This window comes from Hydra vulgaris, chromosome 12 (genome assembly GCF_038396675.1).
Source record: "Hydra vulgaris chromosome 12, alternate assembly HydraT2T_AEP".
In the NCBI taxonomy this organism is placed as follows: domain Eukaryota; kingdom Metazoa; phylum Cnidaria; class Hydrozoa; order Anthoathecata; family Hydridae; genus Hydra; species Hydra vulgaris.
In genome coordinates, this window is record NC_088931.1 from 67557501 (window position 1) to 67565000 (window position 7500).

Here is a 7500-nt window from a genome sequence, read left to right on the forward strand (position 1 = left end):
TACAATTTAGTTTTATTTGCCAATTCAATATATATTATAGCCACGTTTAATTAAGTTTAATAATATTTTGCGATATTTTATACAGCGCATTTAAGCGTTGATTCAACGTTATATTTCAACCTTTACTCGACGTCTTTGAGTCACGTTAAATCGACGTTTTACTAACAACGTTACAAATCCTTGCAAAATAGACTACTTTAACAGCGTTTATGCAACACTTTTTAGGTAACGTTTTTTCAACGCTAAGTTGCGACGTTTATTCAACGCTTTTTATGTAACGCTTTTTTAACGTTTAGTTGCGACGCTTTTGTAACGTCATTTAGTAACTTTTTTTCAACGTTACGCAATAACGTTTAATCAACGTCTATTAAACAACGTTACATATCTTTGCAAAATCGATTACTTTGTCAACGTTTCCGCAACATCTTTTGCGACCGGTTTTCAACGTTGAATCAACGTTGTCATGTTTGCTGGGCAATAACAAATATTGATTCAACGTTGAAAGCGCGTTGTTTTTGTGACTGTAACGCTTTTTCTACGCTGCGACCGGTTTTCAACGTTGATTCAACGCTGACATGTTTGCTGGGTTATAATATAAAAAAAATGTTATACTTAAGTAAAAAAATGAAAAATGAAAACGAAAAAATGAAAAAAAACCATTGCTAAGTATAAAGTTATTGTTAAAAATGTTATACTAAAGTAAAAAAATGAAAATGAAAAAACAAAAAAAAACAACACAAACAAATAGAAATCAATACTTAAAAAGTAATTGACGGTAACTGACATTAGTTACAAAGTGAAATAAGACAAGTTTTATAAAATAACACATGCGCAAACACATTTGATCACAAATATGGTTTAAGCCTGGCACAAGCTTGGCAAAGTTGGCCGATCGTAAAAAACAAGCATGGCCAAACGTTGGTTGATGACTAGCATCACTAGCGTGATGGTGCGCCAGTCAATCAATCAATCAATCAATAATTTATTTCTGAAATAAGATTTTACACTCAAGGAAGTTTACAAATAGTAAATTTACTAATATAAAGTAAACACCTGCTAATGTTAATAATATCTAATTCAAATAAATATAATGCTAATTTTCATAATATATAATAAAAATAATAAACTTTATAACATAAAAATAACGATGTTAATAATAACTTTATAACATAAAAATAACGGTGTTAATAATACCACTAATAATAATAACAATAATAATATAATAATACTGATAATAACAATAATAACAAAAATAACAATAATAACAATGATAACAATATTAATATTAGTACAAAATATAACAAAATATATGATAGAAATTAAAAAAAAAAAAAAAAAAAAAAAAAAAAAATACTAAAAACAACAAAAATTGATAATAGAAATTATAAACACTAACTATTTTTTTTTAATAAAAAGTAGAATAATCTAGTTTTAAAGGTTGAGAATGAATTGAGAGCTTTTAGTTCATAAGGAAGGTTGTTCCAAGTTTTAATGCTTTGATACTTTATAGATTTATGTCCGTATTTATGAGAGCAATGTTTAGAGACAGACAGGTTTAAATTACTATTGGAGCGAAGGTGATAACGAGAGTTGGCACTTTTGGAAAAGAAATTGATGAAAGTTAAAGGTAGGTTATTGTGTTGGTGGTTCCAGACAAATTGGCAGTTTGAAAATTGAATATAGTCACATAGTTTTAATACTTTAGAAGTTAGATAGAGCACATTAGAATTAAATTTAATATTCTGAAAATAAATAATTTTTAAAGCCTTGTTTTGGAGGTGGGATAACCTAATAAGAGCTTGTTGATGGGACTGCCCCCATACTTGGCATGCATATATAAGATGTGAGCCGAAAATAGCATGGTATATGTTCAAAAGTGTTTCAAGATTAACATAATGGCGAACTTTGGCCAACATACCATTAGATCTACTTAGTTTCATTGCTAAGTCTTCACAGTGGGATAAAAAGGAAAGATTTGAATTAATTTTTATACCAAGATATTTAATTGAGTTAACAGGTTCAATTTTTTTGCCACTTAATCTAAAGTTCATATGTTTATAGATTTTTGTTTTATTTGATTTAAAGATAATAAGTTCAGTTTTGTTAGAGTTTAGAAAAAGTTTGTTGGAGCGAAGCCACTGAACTAGATTGGCAAGATCATGGTTAATGTGTTTGTTAATTTTTTTTAAGGATTTATTAATTAGCATTAGGTTAGTGTCATCAGCAAAGTGGTAAACAGTAGCAAACTTAATGGACGTATGAAGATCATTAATATAAAGAAGGAAAAGCAGTGGTCCCAATACTGAACCCTGTGGAACACCATTAGAACACTTTACAAGGGTAGATTTTGAGTCATTAATAGCAACAAATTGTGTTCTATTGTTTAAGTACGAAATAAACCATTTAAGGGGTATGCCTCTGATCCCATAATATTCTAATTTTTTTAACAAAATTGAATGATCTACTGTATCGAACGCTTTCTGTAAATCGACAAATACACCGCATGCAAAATATTTGTCATCAATTGCTTTTCTAATCAGTTCAGTCATTTCAATGAGAGCATGAGTTGTGGAGTGATTGGCACGAAATCCATACTGATGGGTGTAAAAACATTTAAATTTTTCAAGAAAAGCATAAAGCCTAATATGCATTGCCTTCTCAAATAGTTTACCTATATTAGAAAGCAAGGAGATGGGTCGATAATTTGTGAAATCTAGTAAAGAGCCTTTTTTAAATATTGGAATAACTTTGGCAACTTTAAAAATATCTGGGAAAATACCACTTTTAAATGAGTTATTTATAACAGTACAGAGAGGCTTTGAAATATTGTGTGGGACTAGTTTAAGGAGGAATGTAGGTACGCTATTAGGACCAAGACTTTTTTCAGTTTTGAGCTTGTTTGTAATGAGACCAGATATTTCATTTTCAGTAACAGGATTAATAAAAAACGATTTAGCATTTGGAATGTTAAGAAAGTCACAAAATACGCGTTTTGGGGTATGGCTTTGCTAAGTAGTTCAGTCATCAACCAATGAATCCCATGCATGGACCATGCACGGCAAGTTAAATTTAGGCTTTTAAAATGTTTAAAAATCAGATACAAAAATACTGCAAAAAACGTCCCTTAACTTTAAATTTTTTTGAAAAAATGAATGTCATTAATATAAACTGATAAAATTGTAGGTTTTGCATGCTTTGTTTTTGTTGTCCAGGCTATATCAATATTGTCAAGTATATGAATTTACATGAAATGCTAAAAAGTATATGAATTTATATGAAATATATGAATTTACAACTGTAAAACTTAATTGATTTAGTACTGCAAAATCAAAGTGTAAAGGTCAACTTTATTAAATTTATTTTTAAAACAACATACCGTAAGGTGTTTTAGAAATGAATTTAAAACAGCAATAATAAAATAATGTAAACAATATCAAGCTATCGTATGATACAATAGCTTGCTATTGTTTACATTATAATTACTTATTTTATTTGATATAATTACTTATTTTATTTGATATACAACAAGTTATGTGTATAAGACATACTGTCTTAAACTATTGTTATAATAGTTTAAGACATACTGTTTTAAACTATTATTTTTAGGTAACATTCAAGTCCATAGCTTATAAACTTTGTTCAGATTTAAACATGTGCGAGGCTTCTTGTAAAATAACTTTCCACATAAAAATGTCATTTTAAAAACTAGAACATCACCGTCATCATTATTTTACCACTTTGCTTCTGTGTTTTCCCGGTTTGATGTTTCTCACCATGATTAATATGCACTTGTGTCTTAAAAAAAGAACTTTATGTTAATCTTTTTTCATAAACCATGCATTACAGACTGGCTACTCCATAGGACCTGAGAATTTTAACAAATTTTTGTTTTATTATTTCTTATTTCATCAAACACTTTTAAAAACCTTCAGATACTGCACAAGCATTCCCAATAAAGTATAAAATCAGCTATTTATTCTTTTGCAAATTTTAGTGCATATACCAATACTCTATTATGAACTGACCACCCAATAGCTCAATTTAATACAATTAGTCTCTTGTTCACTCTTTTTGTTTTTATCTTAACCACATAATCCATTTCTCTCATGAAGACAATGTTCATAATGGTTAAAAATATGTGTATTTTTTTTTACGGGAGCGATTGTTGGTTATGGTTACAAATGTTAACAAAAAAATAAGACATTAAAAAAACTCACTTAATTTCTACAGCATTTTTTCTCTATCTACAATTAGATAAATTGAATTATTACATATAACACTGTTTAATAACTCAATAAAATTTTGATTAAAACATATTTATATATAAGTTTATGTACTTCTTAAAACAATTAGTCAAACAATATAATTAAATAACATGATATATATATATATATATATATATATATATATATATATATATATATATATATATATATATATATATATATATACACATATATACACATTTATATATACATACAGGGGCTAATCTAGAAAAAAATAATTCCCGCCCCATAGAAATTTAGCGTCAAAAAAAAAAAATCCCCAAATACGGTCAATGCTGTTAAAAACGGTCTTGAATAGCCCTTGATATATATATTACTAAATAAGTAACAATTACAAAAAATACACTTTGCCTGATACATAAACAAACATTACCATGCTTCTAAATAAAAAATAGTCTTATTAACAACATCAATTAATAATATATTACCTTATAATATCAATATATAAATAATATATCATTTTTAAATATTCAAAACTTTATTCAAAATCTTATACTTTTTCTTGATTTTTTTAATCTTTTTTTCAATTTAGCATGTAGTTCTTCTAAAAACATATATTATAATAATGTGATTAAATAACATAAATGATATATAAATATATTTTATTTAATCTGAAAAAATGCACTTTAAATATAGGCTGTGTCATTTTGTAACTTAAGCAAAAATCCGCGGCCCTCGGCAAGATATCGAAAAATCAGCTTGTTTTAATAATGATTTAGGTATACAAAAGTTATTTATTGAGTATTTAGTTTCGTATTTGTGGTTTAAAGAAAAAAAGAAAGTTTGGAAAATGCTTGGTAGCATACCATTTTAAAACTTGAACATAAAAATAAGTATATTAAGAATATTTATTTCATAGACATTAGGCACTCCAATTTCTCTTAGTAGTGGTCTGGCACTAGCGTATTTATTTGCATTTAATATCAAGCGACTTGCTCGTTTTTGTATTTTGTAGATTGTATTTAACTTTGAAGGATAAGTACTTGCCCAGATAACGTTGCAGTAGCTGATGTAGCTATGAATAAATGCAAAATAAATATTTTTTAAACAATTTGCGTTCAGGAGATGTTTTGTTTTATACATAATACCAATAATTTTAGATATTTTATTTTCTATTACTTTGAAATGATTACTCCAGCTAATATGTTCATTAAGAATTACGCCTAAAAACTTGATTCAGTATTCTCGTTTAAGTTTTGTTTTATCAATTAGTAAATCAGGTAGTTTTAAGGGGAGGGTTTCAGATTTTGATAATTTTGTAAAAAGAATATATTTACTTTTTTCGACATTTAAAGAGAGTTTGTTAGCCTTAAACCATTCGTTCAGGTTCTCAAGTTCTTGATTAACAGTGTTAAATAATAGGCTAATGTTTGTGTGGCTAAAGAATACTTGCGTATCATCAGCAAAAAGAACAAAGTTAAGTATGTTAGAAGATAAGTAGATATCGTTAATGTAAACGAGGAATAACAATGAACCAAGAATTGATCCTTGTGGGACCCCACAAGTAATGTTTTCAAGTCGTGTTACAGTGTTGTCATATGATAAAGCTTGTTTCCGATTACTAAGGTAAGAGCGAAACCATTTTAAATTGTTATTTCTTATTCCATAATTATACAGTTTATAAAGAAGAATCTTATGGTCAACTGTGACAAACGCTTTTGAAAGATCGAGAAAAACCCCAAGAGTGTATTTATTGTTGTCAAACCCATTTAAAATTTCTTTGACAAGTTTGGCTATAGCGTGTTCTGTTGAATGGTGTTTTTGAAAACCATATTGGTTATTATTAAGCAGGTGGTGGTTTAACAGGTAGTTGTAAAGTCTATTGTGCATTATGCGCTCGAATATTTTTGAAATGCATGATAAAATAGAAATAGGCCTGTAGTTAGAAGCTATAGAATCATCTCCGCTTTTAAATATAGGAACAACTTTTGCTAGCTTTAGCTGATCAGGGAATACCCCATTTTTTAAAGACAGATTACAGATATGCAGAAGGGAATATTCAATAATATCGTAGACATTTTTTACAACGTTCACGCTAATGTCATCTAGACCTGGACTTTTGTTTTGTTGTAAGGTATTAAATGCTTTTTTAAGCTCATCTGGAATTATATGAAGCTCGTTCATAACTGACGTTTTTTTTTCTAAATACGATTTATAACATTTTTTTCCAGGAGTTATTTTATTAGCTAGTTTTTCCCCAATTTTTATGAAATAATTATTAAATTTCTCTGCAATATCTATTGCCTTATTGGCTACTGTATCATTCTCATCTGTTTTTAAGTATTGCGGGAATACTTTGGTGGCATCTTTTTTTTTCCCTGTTACCTCTTTAATTACGACCCATGTTTTTTTTGTGTTACCGCTAAAGTTTTCTAATAAATTGCAATAATAGTTTTTTTTTGAATGCTTTTTTAATTTGTCAAATAGATTTTTGTATTGTTTATATATTTTTTCGTTTTTATAAGTCTTTTTTTCCATGCTTTATATAAGATTACTTTCTATATATATATGTTTGTGTGCCACAAAATTTGAAATCAATTTTTGAAAGCTTTTTTCTCAACCAATTTTGCTCAAATTTTGCACACTTAATCATTTTCGATGACAATACAAGGAAATGGAAAAATTTGACCAAAAAAAGTTAGTTAAACGTTAACAAAAATTTAATTTGTATTTCCCCATACATTTTATTTATTTGATATGAATTGCGTATTACGTCAGAAAAATCATTGATTTGCAAATTATTTGCAGTTTCGAAGACATTAAAGCGCAGCGATTCAAAACCTTTTGTTTTTTCCATGCTTTATATAAGGTTACTTTCTATATATATATGTTTTTTACTTTCTATATATATATTTTACTTTCTATATATATATTTATATAATTTATATTATATATTTATATAAATATATATATATATATATATATATAAATATATATATATAAATATATATATATATATAAATATATATATATATATATATATATATATATATATATATATATATATATATATATATATGTTTTTTACTTTATATATATATTTTTACTTTATATATATATTTACTTATATATTATATACTTATATTTTATATATATATTTACTTTATATATATATTTTACTTTATATATATATTTATTTATATATAATTTTTCCTTCCACAAAAATTTTAAAATTTTAAAAGAACACTGAATTAATAAAAAAAAAATTAAAAAC

At 26.6% G+C, this 7500-nt stretch overlaps 1 protein-coding gene and 1 long non-coding RNA gene across 2 annotated transcripts in view; one reads left to right on the forward strand and one right to left on the reverse strand.

The window, feature by feature from the left end:
• Positions 1 to 5, forward strand: part of LOC136088462 (uncharacterized) — a 4036-nt gene extending 4031 nt beyond the window's left edge. The window contains exon 4 of the long non-coding RNA XR_010642185.1: positions 1 to 5. This exon is cut by the window's left edge and continues 236 nt beyond it. This is a non-coding gene — a long non-coding RNA (uncharacterized LOC136088462).
• The window catches only part of LOC136088942 (uncharacterized), a 29426-nt gene that overhangs the window by 16893 nt on the left and 5033 nt on the right, over positions 1 to 7500 (reverse strand). The gene's annotated exons all lie outside the window — the stretch shown is intronic.